This window comes from Mastigoproctus giganteus, chromosome 4, assembly GCF_048544385.1.
Source record: "Mastigoproctus giganteus isolate SK-2022 chromosome 4, ASM4854438v1, whole genome shotgun sequence".
Lineage (NCBI taxonomy): Eukaryota > Metazoa > Arthropoda > Arachnida > Uropygi > Thelyphonidae > Mastigoproctus > Mastigoproctus giganteus.
Window position 1 is genome coordinate 193037279 of NC_143578.1, and position 22187 is coordinate 193059465.

The following is a 22187-nucleotide window of genomic DNA, read 5'->3' on the forward strand; positions in this document are numbered from 1 at the left end:
TACACGAGTTTTAAATTATTTTAAAGTATAATTTTATAATTTATTCACATAAGGAGGGTTGGTTAAGAAGAAATCCTACTGATTGAATAAAAAGGTAACTCCTTGTTTATTTCTCAAATATTAATAAAATGTAGAAAGAATTGAGCATTTGTAAGCTCTCATTTATTAAGTATATATTAGAACTTAATCATAGTAATAGTAGTAGTGGCAAATGATGCAAGAAAGCAAGCTTATATAGCATCAACTACAAAAATAAATAAATACAGGCAGTTCTCGCTTTACGAGTTTTTTTTTCAAGTATCAAGAAAATCGAAAATATGAACATTAATTGCAAAAATGAATGTTAAACATTCATAAATACTGCATTTCAAACCATGCACGTAGCTATACAATACAGTGTACCCTGCTTTACGATATTAAAAGCTGTAGGTCATGTTTCTGAATGGATTACCAAGAACACTTGTCATGAGATTAAAAAATAAAGTGTAAAAATGAATTTTAAATTGGAGGACAATAGTCGTGCACACAACTATTAAAAAAGCAAAATTTGTGCAAAAAGTCATGCAACTACTGAAAAAAAGATGTGTACTTCATTCTTCTAAAATTTATGCTAGTATTATGTTTTTTTTTTTTTATAATAAGCTTATTTAGGACACTTGTATAATAATTATTGAAGTCGGTCACTTTGTATAGGACATTTACATATTAATCAAGAATACCTTGTTTGTGAGTAACATCCCAACCTATAAAGGCAGTGTTAAAGTCATAGTTAGATTATAACTTTGATACTAATAACCAGTAAACCAGTAATAGCTCCTTGCATGAGAATGAGTACATAAGTTCTTAAGTCAAATTCTTGGACGTTAAGGTTGACATTAAAGAATTTAATTTTATTATGGAACATTATTTTATGCTCATTCTGTATCACCCTAACTGTTGCACTGCATTGGTGCTATATAGCAGCTAAGGTGCATTCAGATCCACCTGAGGCATCCAGTGATGTTTCACAAGATCATTCCCTGTTCTTTGTGGAGCTCGGCATGACTTTGGGGGTGCATTATAGTCTAGGTTGCTGTTGCACCAGTAAAATCAAATCAAATCATGACTTTGGGTGGAGCATCATGGCCAATCACGACAGTGGAAATCGACCATCTGACATTCCTTTATCCTAGATATCTCTTTCTTCTTGACTTAATTGTCTGCGAAATGATAATGTATTTCTCACAGATGGAGAAACCAATGATTGCAGACAGATTTTTTTTTAATGCGGTGATTAATTAAATATATTTAAATTTTAAAAATTCATTGCAGTGTAGTGTTATATTTTAATCAGATTATTCCTGTGTACATAACTACTCCCCTACACGTGCACTTTTTTTTTTTTTTTTTTTTAAATGATTACAATTACTATAACATTATGTTATACTAAAATTTTGCAATTCAGTACTATGGCAAATAACACCTAGGGTAAATGGTTTATTTTGCACCCCCAATTCCACTTTATAAAAAAAAATTCAGTTATAATATAAAGAAAAGAAATGTTTCGTTTTTTGTTTTAAAATGCATTTCATTTTAGTATTAGTAGTGGCAAATGATGCAAGAAAGTAAGTTTATATAAAGCATTAGCCAAAAAAAAAAAAAAAAAATATATATATATATATATATATATATATATATATATAAAATTAACACTTCACCTTTCCACTTGCAAGAATTTGTCTAGTTTTATATTGAATTTATTTAAACCACTCACTTCCACAACAACAGATGGAAGTCAGATGTTATCCGACAATGGCCATGTGTCAGCAGTTTTTAATTTTTTACAAGCCATTAACTTGTATATGCTTCTATAATATAGACAACTTGTTTATCTACTATACTGATTTTTTATTTATTGATGTAAATATATCTCTTCGATGAGGGTAACCTTTTTAAAAGGTTACCAAAATCTCGACCTTTTTAAACTTTAATTGTGATGTGGCACATTAAAACCATAATCATTTTTATGCCAGAAAAAACCAACAAAACCAAACCAAACAATGGAAGTTTATTTCAACAATCAGCCATTTGCTGGCTGAAGGAAAACTTCTGCACATCTATCCTGCAACCATCCTTCCCAACTTTAATTTATGCCCTTCATGTGTAGTCTCAGCAAGAGGAAGAATGTCATCAACATTTAACTTACTCAATCTATACAAGACTTTAAACACTTCAATCAGACTAGACACCTCTCCACAGGCCTAGTTTCGGTGCTACAGATTGCAGAACTGACTCTTTCATGGTAAGAGCACCCTTTTGTTCCCTTCACTAATCTGGCTGCCCTTCTCTGCACCCATTCCAGCAGATCTATATCAGTTTACATAAGTTTTATTTAAATTTATTAAAAATTAATTTTAATTAAATATGTTAATAGAATATTTTAATTAAATATTAATATATATAATTATATTATAATTATTTTCAAATATAACAGTTTGAAATTGTCAAACAAAACAGTGCACATTTTAAAAACTATAATTTTTTATAAATCATCATCATCATGAACTTGGTCCAGCTTAGGTCTTTTAAGACCTGTTCCGTTGTAGCTCTTGGAGGTGGTCTTGATCTCGCCATCATTGTCTTGGTTGACCAACATCTCTCTTGCCTGTAGGTTTGTAGTTAAAGGCTAATTTTGGGATCCGGTCTGGGTTCATTCTTTCTATGTGGCTGATCCATTTTTCCTGATACCATTTTATGTCATTTACTATGTTATCTACTTTTAATTTCTCGCAGATATCTAAATTTCTTTGGTGGTCTAATCTTGTAAAGCCTAATAATAGTCTTAAAAATCTCATTTGTGCTGCTTCTAGTTTGTGTGCATATTTCTTATTTATGACCCAAGTCTCACAGCTGTAGAAGAGGGCTGGTTTTGAAGTGATGTGCAGTCGTAATTTTGTTTCAGTTGTCATTTGTTTTCCAAAGTGGTGTTTAATCGTTCCATTCATTTTATTATATTTTTGTAGTTTAGTGTGGATGTCTTTCCCTTCATTTGATATTAAATTTCCCAAATAGGTGAAGTTAGATATTTGTTCCATTATTTTATCATCAATAACCATTTTGACTCTTTGTATGTTTTTCCACATAATCCCACTGATTTTGTTTTTGAGGTGGAGATTTTAATAAATTTAAATATTAATATATTTATTTATAATTGCATTATAGTTATTTTAATATAACTAATTGAAATTGTCAAGAAACAAAACAGTACATACATTTTAATAAAAATTTAAAAAATAATATAAAAAACAAGTTTTTCAAAAATATACCTTAATTCCAATAAAATAAAGGTGTTGGCTTTACTCCAACATAAAATGCCTCGTTTTAAAAAAAAACGGTAAAGGGCACACCTTATATTTTATCAGAATTAAGGTATATTTTTGAAAAACTTGTTTTTTATATTATTTTTTAAATTTTTATTATTTTTTATGAATAAAAATTTTCACCAACAAAAAAATCTTTACACAATGCAAGGATAGATGTAAAATCTTGCACGCTTTATATATATATGTATTACATGCATACAACTATGTAACGCAGGTAGCTGATATGAGGCATGTAATAGCTGCACAGTGGACCACTTTATGGATTAGCTCAAATTTAATTGGAAACATTATTACATCAAAAGAGTTTGTTTACAAAAAAAATGGGGGAAAAAATGTACGAAATCTGGGTCAGATATAAATCCAGGTAGCCGATATATGACATGCAATGGCTGCACTGTGCACCGCTTGATAGATTTAGCTCAGATTTTGATAGAATGCATTGTCACGTGAATTAAGAATATGACAAAGTTTCAGCTTTCTATGTCTATTAGAAGTGAATGAAAAAGCAGTCGGCAGATTTGATGACAGCAAGTGACTTAATATAAGGTATATAAAAACTATAGACCTTAATATATATTTAAGGGCTATAGTTTTTATAAAACTTCAATTGGAAGGCATGTAGAGGTGATTATTGTACTTTGATTTTTAGATTAATTGTAATTTTAAACAACGGTAATGCTTAATGAATGATGTACAGAATTGATTGTTCCCATTTAATCTTTGCCTATAAAAGAAATTTAATATTCACATTTCCCCCCCCCACCCCTTTCCCTACTTCACTAACTCCCCTCTACTTCTTAAATAGACTGTACAGCAGTGACCTTCATTTTCTTCTTGTGCCAGTAGGACTATACATATAGTAAAATTTACTTTTAAACCTTTGAATCAAGCAAGCTTCTAGCAATTCTGCTTTTTAATGACATTACCATTGATAAGATCCTGTTGTCTGTCAATGTGGACTGAAAGTAAGGTTTAGTTAATTTTAATTTTGAGCAACTTCTTCCACCACTGGGAATTTCTCATATTCAGGTAGTTATCATTATATTTTATCATGGATAAGCTGAAGAGATTCTTGTAGTAAATCTTTTGTAGTAGGAAGAACAAAATGATTTTTACATTTTACAATATTTAGTTGAAATAAAATGTAATAGAATTTAAATATCTGAATCGATTAAATGATTTTCTGGGCATTGTGCTTCATGTAATAATTTTGATATCATATACTTGATCTCAGGTAGGCTTTTGATACTGTTGCACATGGAAAACTGCTGTACAAATTAGTGCAGTGTGGCATTGGGGGAAAAATTGCTGCTACGGATAAAGGAGTGGTTGAAGGGAGAACACAGTAGTAATGAATGGACACTGCTCTTCATGGACTAATGTTATCAGTGGAGTCCACCAGGGCTCAGCATTGGGCCCATTGGTGTTTTCTGTATTTATTAATGATATTGATGAAGGTATATCAGGCTTAATGTCTAAGTTTGCAGATGATACGAAGGTTGGCATGATTTTTAATGGGCTGAGAGGTGGCAACTGAAGTTTAACATTGACAAATGTAAAGTACAGGTGATCCCCGCTTAACGCTGATAATTTGTTCGGGAAAAACAAAGCGCTAAGTGAATCCGCACTAAGTGAGCGCAGCATTCCCATAAGGTAACATATGTCTTTGTAAGTTGCGGTCGATGCCATAGGATATTTCCTAATTAATAATAAACGGCAGTGAAAAGATGCACAAATGTCGGGAAAAATATTTAATATTCAAATATTTGTACATATAAAATATTCTGCATTACATACGTATATAATTATGTGGTAACTACTTACGTATCAAAATTAAACTTCAAATTCCAATTAAATAATGAATTTAATTGATCTAAATTGATTTAATTTAATTGATGAATTTAATCATGAAAAATGTGTCAATTTTGGGTTGAACTTTGGCCCTCTTCCAAATAAACTAAAAGGGGTATTAATTTTAAATCCCCCATTTAATTACCACCCAACAATAAAGTTGTTGTTGGTTTAGTTTTATTGGCGCATCAGCAACTAAGGCTATAATGCGCCAAAACCTTGTCATAAAAATGGTAAAAATCTTTCAGTGACCTAACGAATTAGGTCACTAAGTCAAGGAATAAAAGCCACGTATAAACTGTAAAAGACGAATATCAGTAAACAAGGTAAAAATAATAAATCTTAAAATAAAAAGATTTTTTAAATATGATTAAAAAGGTTTACTGATTTCAGGAAACTAAAAATACCAGACACATGGTCATTGTCGGATAAAATCTGACTGAGTGTATAAGGCTCAGTCAGATGGTTAAAAGTGATAAAACGAGCATTACTAAAACTGGAACAGTCACATAAAATATGTTTAATGGATAAAATGGTGTCGCATTGCTCGCAATATATCTTTTGGTGTATTATTTGCCTGTAGTCTGTATAGGGGACTGACAGGCAACAATTGTTAGTGGGAGCTGCTGATTTGGCTGCAGTGTCAGCCAAATCATTTCCCAATGTGGCTAGGAATCCAGCAGAAGCGGATATCAAATTTGTATTTATGAAGAGAATATATCTTCTGCTGAACCCGAGAGAGAACTGGATGACAGTTGTGTCTCAAAGATAATAAAGCCTGTAATACACTCAAAGAATCAGAATATATTATTGACCTTTGGCATTGAGAAGTTCGAATGTGATCCAAGGCTAACTCTATAGCATGCAGCTCTGCAGTGTATATGCAGAGCTGCATGCTATAGAGTGCAGCTCTGCAGTGTATATGCTGGATTCAGGAAGAATCTGCTGAAATATTATAGTGTCCCGAAAGACAGCAGCAGATCCTACGCACGATTCAGACTTCGAGCCATCTGTGTAGATGGGCAGGAAGTCAGAATACTCAGCTCGGTGTGCGGAAAAGAGCTGATGGTAGACAGATGACGAGGTTTCAGATTTTACCCATTTCTTAAGGGAGAAGTCGCACGATGGAGTATGAGCATGCCAGGGTGGAAGAGTCTCTTTTGGTGTTTGTGCAACCTTGTCTACCATGATGTTAAACTCTCTTAGTAGCTCTTGGACACGAATACCAAAAGGTCGATTGGCAGTCTGACAGGTATTGTACAAGTTTTCCCAACGTGGCTCAAAGACAGATGTCCACGTAGGATGGTCTGGCAGGGATTTCAGCTTTAAAGCATAGCTTAAAGACAACTGCTTACGTCGAAGGGATAACGGTGGTTCATTTGCTTCAACGTATAAGCTCTGGACAGGAGATGTTCGAAATGCTCCAGTAGCGATACGGATAGCCTGATGGTGGACGGGATCCAACCATCGAAGGACACTGTCTCTAGCTGAGGAGTATACCTGGGCCCCGTAGTCCAATTTGGATCGTACAAGTGCATGATAAATACGTAGTAGGGTGCACCTATCTGCTCCCCAACGCGTAGAGGAGAGAGAGCGAAGAATATTTAGTCCCTTCGTGCACTTTGTACGAAGTTGACGAATATGTTCAAGAAAGGTCAACTTTTTGTCAAACAAGTCACAAGAATTTTGTGCTTGACACTACTGGAATAGCATTTTGTCCAAGCATTAATTCAGGTTCAGGATGAAGATTACGCTTACGACAAAAATGTACGCAAACGGTCTTCTCCGGCGAGAACCTGAAGCCATTAGCAAGTGCCCAGGAATTGAGTCGATCAACGGCTTTCTGCAGTTGTCTTTCAATAACCCTCATGTTGCATGACTGACAAAAAATGCTGAAGTCATCAACATAGAGGGCACTGTTTACAGTTGGAGGAAGTTGTTCTGTGATGGAATCTATTTTGATGGCAAAAAGCGTGACACTTAAAACTGATCCTTGTGGTACTCCCTCCTCTTGGCTAAAGGAACGAGAGAGTGAGGATCCCACACGAACTTGGAAAGATCGATTGGCTAAAAAGTTTTCAATAAACACAGGAAGATGCCCTCTAAGGCCTAGGCTGTGCAAATCTTTTAATATGCCAAATCTCCAAGCTGTGTCATACGCTTTCTCCATGTCAAAGAACACTGACACCAAGTGTTCGCGTTTTAGGAAAGCATCCCGGATGGATGTTTCCAGTCTAATAAGATGGTCCAAAGTGGACCGGTTCCTTCGGAAGCCGCACTGGATGTTGGAGAGAAGGTCATTTGATTCTAAATACCAGATTAAACGAGAATTAACCATTCTCTCCAGGATTTTGTGCACAAACAGCTAGTCAGAGCAATGGGACGATAATTTCTAGTGAATTTTGGATCCTTTCCTGGCTTAGCAAAAGCAAGTTTCCAGATTCCTGGTTGCCTTGCACCAGGAATCCGGAAACTGCCCTTCGATAAAGATTCTGTTATACAGAGTGAGCAGATAATCCATAGATTTTGGTGAAAGATGTTTAATCATTTCATAATGGATGCCATCTGGTCCAACAGCACTTGCTTTGGAAAGAGTGAGGGCTCTTTTCAGTTTGTGTATAGTGAATTCCCCGTTATAGGGACAGTCACTCTTACACTTAAAATTAAGTGCCTGTTTTTCTATTTTATGTTTCAGGACCAGGAACTCTGGGGAATAGGAAGATGTTGCACAGATGTTAGAGAATGTTTCCCCAAGAGAGTTGGCTATTGCAGTTGGATCTGCAATAGCGCATCCATTACAATCTAGGATTGAAGTAGGGTGGGATGTATGTTTTCCCTTCATTTTCCGGATTTTATCCCAGACTACCTTAGAGTTCGTAGACGGGGTAATAGATGATGTAAAGCGGATCCACGATTCCCTTTGACTCTGACGGCGGATGTAGAGTGCTTTTTTGGCTCTGACGGCAGATGCTTTTTTGGCTCGTGCACGTTTAAACGCTATAAGGTTGTTCGTGGTGGGATATCGGCGGAATATCCCCCACACTTTGTTTTGAGCCTTTTTTGCTGCTGTGCATTGGGAATTCCACCAAGGTTTGGGAAATGGTGGAAACCGGGCAGATGTTTTTGGAACAGCATTCGCAGCTGCTTGGACCATAACCTCTGTGATGTACGTTACTGCATCATTGATAGGCTCCTGACTGACTGTATTCAGGTGGAAATTTGCCTGATGTTGGAAGGCAGTCCAGTCAGCCTGATCAATTTTCCGCCGTGGTAACCTGAAGGGAAGACATGGTCTCCCACTGTGTAGCGAGGTTATCACAGGGAAGTGATCACTTCCGAATGGGTTCTCCTCCACTTCCCAGGTGAGTGAGGGGAGTAGAGAAGGGGAGCAGATGGAGAGATCAATGGCAGAAAAGGTACGGGTAGGCATGTGGAAGAAGGTGTTTGTTCCAGTATTTAGAAGGGAAAGGTCATTGTCATTGAGCGTGCGCTCTATGACTCGTCCCCTTGCATTAAGGTTAGCACTACCCCACAGGGTGTTATGTCCATTAAAATCCCCGAGAAGTAAGAAAGGGGGAGGCAACTGCGTTACAAGATCATCAAGGTCTTCCTGGGAGATGTCAGTCCCAGGTGGCAAATAAATAGAACAGACGGTTAATAAAAATCCCACTGAAAGGCGAATTGCAACAGCCTCTATGCTGGTTGTAATTTGCAATGGCTGAACTGGGGTCTGGTTGCCCACAAGGATAGCCACTCCTCCATGAGCAAGACCATCCGCAATTCTATCCTTTCGAAAAATTGCGATGTTGTGCATGGTGGGATCATCATTTGCCTCCAGATAAGTCTCCTGCAAGCAAAAGCAAACTGGCTCGTGCTTTTGCAGGAGGGCCTTGATGTCATCAGTATTTTGCCGGAATCCACGACAATTCCATTGTAGGAATTTAGCCATTATTTTGGCTTGGTGGGTCCATCAGGCGGCTTCCGAGGTGCTCAGGGCTTACCTTTTTCAGTTTTGGTTTTATCCTTCCTGGGGAAGTATGGACGCTGACCAGTGTCCATTTCCTCCTCAGCAAAGACCTTCAAAACTGAATCTTCGTGTACCTCCTTCTGCTCGACCTCCATGTTTTCTTCGGTAGTAGGAGGTACTTCACCTTTCTTATTTTTTTCTTTGGTGATTGCCTTTGTTACTTCTGGAGCATTAGGAGGTACCGATATCGGAGTGGCAGCTGATTGGTCCTTCTGTACAGGTTTTTGGGAGCTTAAAAGATAACGTGCGATGGGCGTAAATGATTCTTTTGGAGGGATGGACATGTCCGTCTGTGTTCCGATGGAACACCTCCCTGCTACCTTCTGGGTGTAGGTAGGTTTGTTGATGTTGAGCGGTTTCACCGATTTCCTTGCCTCCTGGTACGATATGTTTAGCTCTGCCTTCAGCCGTTGTATTTCTTTTTCTTTCCACCTCTGGCATGCTCGTGAGTAGGCCGGGTGTTCTCCCTCACAGTTAATACAGGTGGGTTTTGCGGCTGAACATGCTGTTGTTTCGTGGTCCTTTGCACCACATCGGGCGCATGCAAGGACTCCACGGCAGGCCATTTGAGAATGTCCGTACTTCTGGCATTTAAAACACCGTAAAGGGTTCGGAACGTACGGACGAACTGAACAGTTGATGTATCCAGCTTTAATCTCATCAGGAGGTTTGGGAGAGTTAAAAGTCAAGATGATGCTCCTGGTTTTAACAAGTTTCCCATCCCTACGTGCGTTAATTCTCTTGACGGCAGTAACTCCCTGTTGTTTCAATTCTGAGCAGATTTCCTCCTCGGTTACATCGAGAAGGTCCCACTCTGAAATGACACCTCTCGATGAATTGAGTGTTCTATGTGGTGTCACTGTTATGGGTACTCCTCCAATTGATGTTGCACGGAGTAGCTGCTCAGACTGCCTGTCAGTTTTGGTTTCAATTAAGAGGTCTCCAGAACGGAGCCTCTTAACTGATTTGGGTGACCCTACTAACCCATCTAACCCTTTCTGTATAAAGAAGGGTGACATTTTGCCAATCGGTTTTTCATTCGTCGAGTGTATAATTAAAAATCTTGGGACAGGCCCTGATTATGATGTTTCAGTTCGCTGTCTCTTTTTCGCAATAATATCTGCCTCTCCGTCTGTATTTTCAGATAGGGACCGGGTTGGGGCCCCTGAAGAAATAAGTTTATCAGGATTCATAGAAATTTTAAATTGTTCAGTGCCCGGGCTCCCCACCCACCACGGAGCCCAAAGGGACACCCACTACCCGGCATGCAATAAATGCGCTTGGGAGTGGGACGCCAGGGCTACCCAGACACTATACCCGCACCGCCGCCAGCCTGAATCCTGTCCCTCGGATCATGAGAGTAGGGGCGTGGCATTGACACGGTTGACCCTCGCAGGCGAGCCTACTAGCCGATTGATCCTAGCCGGGCCTTCCAGGACCACCCGTCTGGTCGAAGCAGGGGCCAAAGTGGTGTATTGAAGCTGGGTCCCTCAACCACCAGGATCCCCCTTTCCGAATTTCCACGGGTCGCAGCGCACGGCAAACACGCCGGATTCCATTGATGTAAGCCTGGAACCTGGGCTGTGGGCATTGGATCCCAGTGATGCTAGTCTGGAGGTCCAGCAGCGTCACTGGGAGGTCCCCTCACCACGTACAGGTGCCCACGTCGTGGGGCCCAACAATAAAGTCACCCGATCCTTCGCCGCTTTGAAACCTGGCATGTTTTTTGCTTCTTTCAATATGAAACTTCTTTTAGGCATTCGTTTCCACAAAAGTTCTGCTTCATCTACGTTATAAATTTGTTCAGAAGTATAACACACAATACCCCTCTTCAATAATTTTTAAAAAGTTCTTTTTTGAAAGTTTCGGCTCCTTCATCTGCACTTGCGGCTTCTCCCTGGATTTAAAATCTATTCAACCAGCCCTTAACAGTTTTAAATGGATCCACATTTTTTTTAGGTGAGTTTTCTTCAGATAATCATATTGGCCTCTCTCTCTCTCTCTCTCTCTCTCTCTCTCTCTCTATATATATATATATATAATATTTAACTTAACTGAATTCTGCATTGGAATATTATCTTCAATAAAATTAGTTAAAGTCCTTCTATTTCAATCCTAATAGCCGGCCTAGCCCTAGTTGCTTGGAATGGAACAGCTATCTTTCCCGTTGTTAAAACTAATTCTTTATTTTTTTTATAATTGTTCTTACAGTTAAACTTGCAAGTCCTAAATTTCTCAAGTCGGCGTGGGAAACGTTTTAATGCTGTTTTTCTATTCATTTTCAAGCTATCGACTCCATCAAATGAAACGATTTGGTTAAATATGCCAAAAATGCAATCTGTGAAAGAGCATTATAGTGATCTGTGACAGCGTTATAGTCAGATACAGGTTATAATATAAGAATAGCGTTATAGCGAATCAGCATAAAGCGAATCACGTTATAACGGGGGCCTGCTGTACTGCATATGGGTAGTAGTAACGTATATCAAGTGTGTGGTACTACACTCAGGGTGGTAGAGAATGAAAAGGACCTGGGGGTAATTGTGCAATCAGATATGAAGTTTTCTGAGCAGTGCAGATGGACTGCAAGAGTAGCTCATGGTATCTTGTCAATGATATACAGGAATTTTTCTAGCAGGGATAAGGAGTTAATTATCCCTTTATAAAGCAATGGTCAGGCCACATCTTGAGTACTGTATACGGGTCTGAAAGCCTCATTTTAGGAAGGATGTAGAGCTGCTGGAATGAGTACAGAAAAGGGCAACAAGGTTAGTAAATGGAACAAAGGGTTGCTCTTATGAAGAAAGGCTTCAGTTTTGCAAATTATTGTTTGGAGACTAAGCACCTGCAAGATCAACTGATCAAGGTGTATAAGGCCTTGAATGTTTTGAGCAAGCTCAGTGCTGATGAGATTCTTCCTCTTGCTCAGATTAATTGCCTGCGGGGACATAAATTCAAATTGAAGAAAGACAGTTGTAGAATAGATGTGCGGAAATTTGCCTTTAGCCAGCAGGTGGTTGATTTCTCGAAAATTTCCATCTGTTGTTGTAGAAGTGGACAACTTAAATAAATTCAAGGCAGAGTTAGACAAACGTTTGGAGCGAATGGATGGGTGAAATGGGAAGTTTTTTTTTTTTGGATGATGCTGTATAAGCTTACATTCTTGCATCATATGCCTCTACTAATGCTAACGTCTAATACTAGCATCCCCATGAATTGAATCAAACTCCTTTTGACTGATAAATTTTTTTTTTTTTGATACTGTATATCTTTTTTACTGTCAGTATGACTTTCCATTGGGTACCATGTAATATATAAAAATTGTATTATAAAAAACTGAGCTCGATGGCAATCTAAATTGCTTGGAGCCCAGGGTGATTGCTCTCTTTGCTCTGTCCTGAAGTTGACCCTAAGTGTAGTATTTCTGATATTCTTTTTTAAATAAATTTCTGCAGGAGCATTTCAAAAGTTGTGGATGTAAATTACTTAAAAGAGAACACAAAACTCCACAGATGAACATGAATATAATTTATTCATGGATTAACATTTTTTTACATAAAGAAATAACTGGAGGGAAGGGTTGACTTGACATATCAGGTGCTGCTTTACTTCCTTCTGAGGATTTAAGGAAATGAAGAATATAACATGATATCCAAAGCAAAAATAACTACCTTAAAAATAGATTTCTAATGGGGACAGGGGAAAAGCTAGGCTGTTCAAACATCATTCACAAATCTTTAGCAACACAGGTACATAATGTTAATGATTTGTACCTGTGTTATTAAAGATTTAAAGGCCTCCGTAGCTGAGCGGTCAGGAGTGGGAGTGCAGTGCCACACGCTCTTTGAGTAGACCGGGATTAAAGCCCCTGACTGCTAAATATGGTTGATCTGCCAACCTGCACTGGGCCAGCGTGGCAGATTATGGTCCATTTCCCTCAGCATGAATTGTTGAGGAGGCTTCCATCCTGCAATGGGTTGATAACGGCTGCAGTTTACCTTTTTTTTTTATTAAAAATTTGCCAGTGATGATTAATCAGCTTAGCTCTTAATTCTTAGAACTTCCTCCCTCCACTTACAAAGATAATGTTTTAAGGTAATTAGTTTTGTTTCACATATCTTTTACATATCACTCACAGGGTTTGGTGTTGGGACCATTGTTGTTTTCTATATTATATTTATCAATGATATTGATGAAGGTATATCAGGCTTAATGTCCAAGTTTGCAGATGATACAAAGGTTGGCAGGGTTATTAATGATGGTATGCTGCTACAACAGGATCTAGAAAAGTCGGGCAGATGGGCCAAGAGGTGGCAACTGAAGTTTAACATTGACAAATGAAAAGTACTGTATGTGACTAGCAGTAACCCCAGAGAATCATACCAACTGTGTGATACTATACTCAGAGTAGTGGAGGGTGAAAAAGATCTTGAAAATAATTGTGCGGTCAGATATGAAGTTTTCTGAGCAATGCAGACAGGCTGCCAGAGCAGGTCATGGGGCTTTTTCAATGATATACAGGAATTTTGCTAGCAGGGAATAAATGAGGCACCTCCAGACCTGTACTGCGTACAGGTCTGGAGGCCTCATTTTAGGAAGGATTTAGATTTGCTTGAGTATGTAAAGAGAAGGGCAACAAGATTGGTGAGGGAAATGAAGGGATCCTCTTACCAAGAGAGGCTTAAGTTCTGCAAATTGCAGCGGCTGGAGACTAGGCCCCTGCAAGGTGATCTGATTGAGGTAAATAAGGCCTTGAATGGGTTGAGCATGCTGAATTCTGATGGGATTCTTCCACTTGTTTAGATTACGAACTTAAGGGGGCATAAATTAAAATTGAGGAAAGACAGCTGTAGAATAAATGTGCAGAAATTTGCCTTTAGCCAGGGGGTGGTTAATTGCTGGAACAAACTTCCATCTGTCATTGTGGAAGTTGATAGGTTAAATAAATTTAAGGAGGAACTGTACAAACATTTAGAGGGAATGATTGTGTGAATTGTTTTTTTTTTTTTTTTTTTTTGGCTGATGCTACATAAGCTTGCTTTCTTGCATCACATGCCACGATTACTATTATACGGGGCACCTCCGTAGCCAGGTGGGAAGGAGCAGCAATGCGCAGCACACACTTCTTGATTAGACCGGGGTTCAAGCCTGTCACCACCAAATACTGAGGATGCAGAAAGGTCAGGGAATGACGACCGCATATTCCCGGAGCAACATGGCCTTAGTTGCTAATGCTCCTAAAAACCAAATAACAACAACAACATAACATACTATACAACATAACATACTATTATACTGTTCTAGGGTTAGACCTAAATGGATATCGGATGAACTGATGAGAAAAATGGCAGAGAAGAAAAGTGCATGGTATGTATATAAATTATCAGGTAATACAGAAGCCTATGGTACAAAATAAATTAGTCTGTAATTAAGATGCAATGGAGATTAGGCAAGCTAAGGCAGATTATGAGAAGTCTGCAAAGAAAAACAGCAAAGGCTTCTATGCTTATATAAACAGTAGAAGGAAAGGGATGAATCACGTTGAGCCATTTGATGTCTGTGGGTTAACTATTGATGTCCCTACTCATGTTGTAGAGAAATTGAATAGGTATTTTGCATCTACATTTACAAATGAGGAATTCTTTAGAGAAGGTGATGCCAGAACTTTATCAAACTCTAACAAGGAGCCACTGTGATAACTTAAAGTGGAGGAGAAATTGTTGAGGATGGACATATAAAAAAAAAAAAAAAAAAAAAAAGGAACCTGGAGTGGATGGAATCTCTCCAATTATATTAAAGAACGCAGCAAAGGAGGTAAACAAACCCTTATCCATAATTATGAGAGCATCCTTGGATTCGGGGGAGGTCTCTATGGACTTGAAGATATGCAAATGTATCACCAATTGATACTGTTGCACATAAAATACTGATGTACAAACTGGAGCAATGTGGCATTAATGGCAGTTTACTGCTATGGATAAAAGATGGTTAAATGGAAGTTGTTGTTTTGATTTTTTAGGAGCATTAGCAACTAAGGCCATATTGCTCCGGGAATATGCGGTGGTCATTCCCTGACCTTTCCGTATTTGGTGGTCACGGGCTCGAACCCCGGTCTAATCAAGAAGCGTGTGCTACGCACTGTTGCTCCTTCCCACCTGGCTACGGAGGCGCCTGGTTAAATGGAAGAAGACAACAGTGGTTGTCATGGAGCACTGCTCTTTTTGGTCTAATGTTATTAGTGGATTCCATTATTGTTTTCATTATTTAATAATGATATTTACGAAAGTATATGAGATTTAATATCTAAGTTTGCAGATGATATAAAGGTTTTTCAGGGTAATTAACATAAGTAATCAAGGTGAGTTATTGCAACAAGATCTAGAAAAATTAGGTTGGTAGACTGAGAAATGGCAATTAAAATTTAACATTGACAAAGGCAAGGTACTGCGTGTGGTAGCAGTAAGCCTAGAATAACTTAACTTTTACTTATTTTTATCAACTTTTTAAATTGTGCGGCACTACACTGGTTAGTGGAAATTTAAAAAGATGGGGGGAAGGGGTAATTGTGCTGTCAGATATGAAATTCTCTGAGAAGTGCAGACATGCTGCCTGGACAGCTCATGGGGTGTTGACACTGATATACAAAAACTTTGCAAGCAGGTATAAGGAGGTGTTATCCCTTTGTATAAGGCCATGGTTAGGCCACATCTGGAGAACTGTCTACAGGTCTGGGGGCCTCACTAGGAAGGATGCAGAACTGCTGGAATGGATGAAGAGAAGGGCAACAAGATTGTTGAAAGGAACAAAAGGATATTCCTACTTAGGCTTCAGTTCTACATATTACAGCATCTGGAGACTAGGTACCTGTGTGGTGATCTGATTAGGGTGTTTAAGGCCCTGAATGGATTGAGTAAGCTGAATGTTAATGCCATTTTTCCTCTTGATGAGACTACATATATGAGGGGACATGAAATTCAAGTTGAGGAAGGATAGTTGTAAGTTGCAGAAGTTTGTCTTCAGCCAGTGGGAGGTTGATTGTTGGAACAGGCTTCCATCTGTTGTTGAAGTGAATGGTTTGAGTAAATTCAAGGAAGTAGACAAATTCTTGGTGGGTATGGATGGGTGAAATGTGTATACTGGTAGTTCTCGACTTTGAGTTAATTCGTTCCTAGCGCGTGCTCATAAAGGGGGAATTTATTTCCCATAGACCTAGGAATGCCATTTTTCCTCTTGATTCATTCAAGATTTCCTCAAGCAAATTATAATATTAGAGAAATAATTTATGACTTATATTAAGTTTACTACCCATTTATAATTGCTTGCAGTAACAGAAAAGACACTCATGTTAAAAGTAGGGGTTCATTATCAACAATGAAATAAGTTAGCTAATTAGTTTGTTTAAACAATGATTGATTTATCCAAAGAAATGAAAATGTAGCATGTAAAATCAAGCAAATTATAATATTAGAGAAATTATTTATGACTTACAAATGTTAAAGAATGTTTATTCTTCACCATCATTATCTACTAAATGCACACCCATTGATCACTCATTATTGGCTCGGCACTCATTGGTTTGTTGCACAAGGAGTAGTCATCTTCACAAATGCTTCAAGAGATGTTTATTTCCAAGATAATCTTCTCTTTTCTTTATAAATTTCAATAGCATGCATAAGCATTTTTTAACGAAACGCTCAAATTGCAACTTCACGATTTGCACAGAGTAACAAGTTTACGAAGCTTTAAAAAATAAAAGGAATGAAGAGAAGAAAGATTCAAAAATTTATTTAAGTTTTTTATACAATTGAAGATTTCAGTGAAGGAGAAACACGTTTCGCCAACGTAAAAAACCACACAATTCCAACTATCGGTATTTTCTCAAATGCAATAACGTTAAGTTTACTACCAATTTATAACTACTTGCAGTAACAGAAAAGACCACTAAACTGGAAAGTGCAAATTGTTTTTGTTTTATGGTCATGGCCTCCAAAAATGTGCTTTAAAAAAATATCACAAAGCCGTTCAAATTTGGTTCTGATAATATATGATAACGATGAAAGTGTAGCGCATTTAATGATTTGAATTGGTAACTAAAAAAATTTGCACTGTAAAAACAACCTTTTAGGGAGTTATATAGTGAAATTTTGAATTTCCAATTTCGTGGAATGAATTAGCAAAGAGCGGATATCATCTTTTAAGGGCACAAAACATGATATAGTTGTACACGTTGGCACTAATGATATTAAGAGTAGGAGACGGGCAGAATTACTTAACAAGTACAGGTCACTGTTGAAAAAAAGCCGTGAATTAGGGTTGAATTTGAAAGTGTCTGCAATTCTGCCCAGGCACGATAGGAGGGAGTATAGGATGAGAGCCTTGTCGATCAATTCAGCCCTGGAAAGATTATGCAAGGCTCAAGGGGTAGAATTTTTTTCATCCCGGTCTGTACTTGTTAACAGAAGGGACTGCTTCTACAGGGATGGGATACACTTAAATAGAAAGGGTGCAAGAATATTTGCTGATGCTATTGAGGCAATGTTAGGAGGGTCGGAAAACTGCTAGCTTGGGGGGGATACAAGGACTAATAGATTAACAGTAGCCACTGGCAGAGGTGAAAGTGATTCTTACACTGCTTCTATTGGAATGAGCAGAAGCCTGGAAAACAAGATGCAAAATATTTCAGAGACTGCTGGGAGTCATTGTGGTACAAGTAAACACATGGGTTGTGTTAGGGGTAGCTAAGAAAAGGAACAGGTGCATGTATACTTGCTTGTACACAAATGCTAGAGTCTGGTAAATAAATTTGATGAATTTGAGGTACTGCTCAAAGCATCAAAGGCGGATATTGTTTGGATATCAGAGATGTGGTGTCGCACAGATATAAGGAAGGCAGAACTGGAATTTGGGGAGTACAATGTCTACAGAAAGGATAGAAAGGGAGGAGGGGTTATGCTATTAGTTAAGAAACACAAAATCCAAGGAAGTGAAGCCAGTCAACATCGCTGGACAGTGCAGTGTCAAGTCAGTTTGGTGTGACATAAGCATTGGGAGATCAAAATTGAGAGTAGGAGTGTGCTATAGGCCTAATAACTCTGCTGAGTATAATAAGAAACTGTACAGAGAAATGGCCAGTAAATCGGACAGTCTTATAATGGGGGGGGGGGATTTTAATTTCCCAGATATTGACTGGAATTTGTGGGTTGGTCACTCACACACTAGCAAGGCTTTTGTGGATTTATTGGATGATTGTTTTCTACATCAGCATGTTCGTGAGGCAACTAGAAGGAGTAATACTCTTGATTTGATTATCAGTACTGATTCTTCTTGCATTAAGAATCTGCAGATAGAGGAACCACTAAGTGGCAGTGATCACAGTGTGCTGAAGTGGGATTTACTCAAAGAGGTAACTACCATCAGGGGTAAAGAGAAGGGTTATTGCTTTCGTAAAGTAGACTATGATGGTCTGAAACAGTATTTAAAAATTCTATACAGTGGGACCAACTGATAATGTTACCAACAGCAAATTCAAAAAACTTATCTTGGAAGCTACTAGGCTTTACATACCAACTAAGAAATATTGTTCAAGGTCTAAATGTCAAATATTGTTCAAGGCCTAAATGGATGTCAGATGAACTAAAGAGACATATAGCACAGAAGAAAATGCATGGGATACACATAAATTAACACGTGACACAGAAGCTATGATAGATATAAATTGATCTGTAATCAAGTTACAAAGGAGGTTAGGCAGGCGAAGGCAGATTACGAGAAATCTTTGGCAAGGGATGCAAAGAAAAACAGCAAAGAGTTCTTTATTTATGTAAACTCTAGAAGGAAGGGGATGAATCAGATTGGTCCACTTGATATCAACAGTTCAACTGCTGATGATCTGCTCAGGTAGCTAACAAACTGAATGAATATTTTGCATCGACATTCACACGAGTTATTCAGGGAGGGGAATGCCAGAGGTGAATTAAACTCTGGCAGTGAGCTAGATTATTTTGTAATAACTGAGAGGAAAGTGGAGGAGAAATTGTTGAAGATAAACACAAGAAAGGCACTTGGGGTGGATGGGATCTATCCAGTTATATTAAAGGATGCAGCAAAGGAAGTAAGCACACCCTTAGCCATAATTATGAGAGCTTCCTTGGACTCAGAGGAGGTGCCCATAGACTGGAGATGTGTAAATGTGACCCCAATTCACAAAGGAGGATCAAATGCTGACACAAGTAATTATAGACCTGTGAGTTTAACTTCTGTTCCAGGAAAATTAATGGAGGCACTGGTTCAAGAAGCACTGCAGGATCATCTATACAAGACTTCAGTTATAGCTCGGACACAGCATGGTTTCGTTAAGAGTAAGTCTTGCCTGACCAATTTGATTGGATACTATGATGCATTAACAAAAGAACTGGATGCAGGGAATAACTTTGATATTATATACTTGGATCTTAGAAAGGCTTTTGATACTGTTGCACATGGAAGTCTGCTGCACAAATTGGAGCAGTGTGGCATTGGAGGCAAATTGTTGCTATAGATAAAGGGGTGGTTGAGGTAATCAATGGACACTGCTCATCATGGACTAATGTTATTAGCGGAGTCCCTCAGGGTTCAGTGTTGGGTCCATTATTGTTTTCTGTATATATAAATAATATTGATGATGGTATATCAAGCTTAATGTCCAAGTTTGCAGATGATACAAAGGCTGGCAGGGTTGTTAAGGACACTACTGACGCTATGCTGCTGCAACAGGATCTGGAAAGGTTGAGCAGATGGGCTGAGAGGTGGCAAATGAAGTTTAGCATTGACAAATGTAAAGTACTACATATGGGAAACAGCAACCCCAGAGCAACGTATCAACTCTGTGGTACTACACTGACAGTGGTAGAGAATGAAAAGGACTTGGGGGTAATTGTGCAGGCAGATATGAAGTTCTCTGAGCAGTGCAGACTGGCTGCAAGAATAGCTCATGGTGTCTTGTCAATGATATACAGGAATTTTTCTAGCAGGGATAAGGAGGTGATTATTCCCTTTTATAAGGCAATGGTCAGGCTACACCTTGAGTACTGTATACAGGTCTGGAGGCCTCATTTCAAGAAGGATGTAGAGCTGCTGGAACGAGTACAGAGAAGGGCAACAAGATTAGTGAATGGAACAAAGGGTTGCTCTTACGAAAAAAGGCTTAAGTTTTGCAAATTACGATGTCTGGAGCCTAGGCACTGGCGAGGTGATCTGATAGAGGTTTATAAAGCCTTGAATGGTTTGAGCATGCTCATTGCTGATGGGATTCTACCTCTTGCTCAGAATAATCACCTGAGAGGGCATAAATTCAAATTGAGGAAAGACAGATGTAGGATAGATGTGCAGAAATTTGCCGTTAGCCAGCGGGTAGTTGGTTGGTGGAACAGACTTCCATCCCTTGTTGTGGAAGTTGATAGCCTAAATAAATTTAAGGCTCAGCTGGACACTTAAGAGTTAAGGAAAATTATTTTTATTATTATTAGCCGTATTGTGCAAGGAAGCCTGATGCTTCCTTGACATAAAAAATGCCATAAAAAAAAGCAATTAGCAAGTGCAAAAATTTATTTTAAATTGGAGGCCAATAGCCATGTACACGACTAGTGGTGTTACGGGACTACTGCAGCAAGAAAAAAAAAAATGTTTCCTTTAATTTCTAAACCTTCATGCTAGTGTTACGGCATAAAGGTTTAGGTAAGCCGTGTTAGTTTATCAAAGTGAGCTTATTCAGGACACTTGTAAACTGGTAATAAGCCTATAATTTAGTACACTCGTAATTTTTTTTTCTATCATTAGTCGGCTTATATAAGGACATTTCCAAATTAATCAAATTCGTAAGTAATATCACGACATGGTATAGCAGTGTCTCAGACTATAATGAGACCAAATGGAACAACTTATAAAAAAATAATAATAAATTAATTAAAAATAAAAAAATGGGTGCAAGCAACGATTACATAAATTTTAACTACCCTAATTACCATAAATTTTAATCCAATTTTATCATAAAACTGGAAGCTCCATGCACGAGTTACATAAATTTAATTTCAAAATATGAGTGGGCGATTTAAGACAAAACTAAATGAAAAATACATTAATAATAAAAGATATAATAATGCAAAAAATATAACAAACCTAACGTCAGCTTCAAGTCAAAATACAAGTAATCATAAACACATAACAGCACACAATATTTATCTGGATCTAAACAGGCGAACTTTACCCTGTCGATACTTTGGGATACACGGGTACAGTATTAGTCATCTCCATAATATTGTAGGTCACAGAGTATTGTACGTTCTTTTGTTTCGGTATCAAGCTTACTTCACTACTAAGAGAAGCAATTTTTATTTATTTATTTATTTATCCTACACAATATATACATAACTCACTACTGTTTCCCGCAGCAAACGGCGCTTTAAACAACCATCGCATCATACGGAAACTGGGTAAATGTATATATATATATTATTATTTTTTTAAGTTTTATATTTTTTAAGTAGGAAGGTGTTTTATTAAAAATATATAGTGTTTGAAATATTATTTATCAATACTGAAAAACGTAACAAACAACCAATTAGGTACGAATTAATGTGACTTTTACTGTGAACTTCTTGAGTGATTGTCTCAACATCAGGCGAGTATGCCGTAATTTTCATCTTTTTAAACATGCTTAGAGACTCGCATTATTCAGACGCAAAAATTTACAAATTTTTATACATGTCCGGTAAGCTACTCCACGCATTGAACACAATTTGGTCTTGCTTTGTCAACCTCATCTATCGCCGTCATCTATGGCCTTTTGTCTTTCCAAATCCTCAATTTCAGTTTTAAAGCATTTTAGTCCTGCACTCCACATGTCCTTGATTTTTTAAGTCCTCTAACTACACTTCAAATTGTGCTTCATGTGGGCTAAAAGTTAAAGAGCC

General features: G+C 37.9%; 1 protein-coding gene across 6 annotated transcripts in view; it reads right to left on the reverse strand.

Moving 5' to 3' along the window:
• The window catches only part of DEF8 (differentially expressed in FDCP 8 homolog), a 188322-nt gene extending 166650 nt beyond the window's left edge, over window positions 1-21672 (reverse strand). For 4 of the 6 annotated variants that reach the window (XM_090371953.1, XM_090371956.1, XM_090371957.1 and 1 more), the window contains exon 1: window positions 21394-21672. The gene's annotated coding sequence lies outside the window, so the exon portion shown is untranslated. The remainder of the gene's footprint in view (window positions 1-21393) is intronic. The other 2 variants (XM_090371955.1, XM_090371954.1) reach the window with 1 other exon arrangement.
• Window positions 21673-22187: the final 515 nt, after the last annotated feature.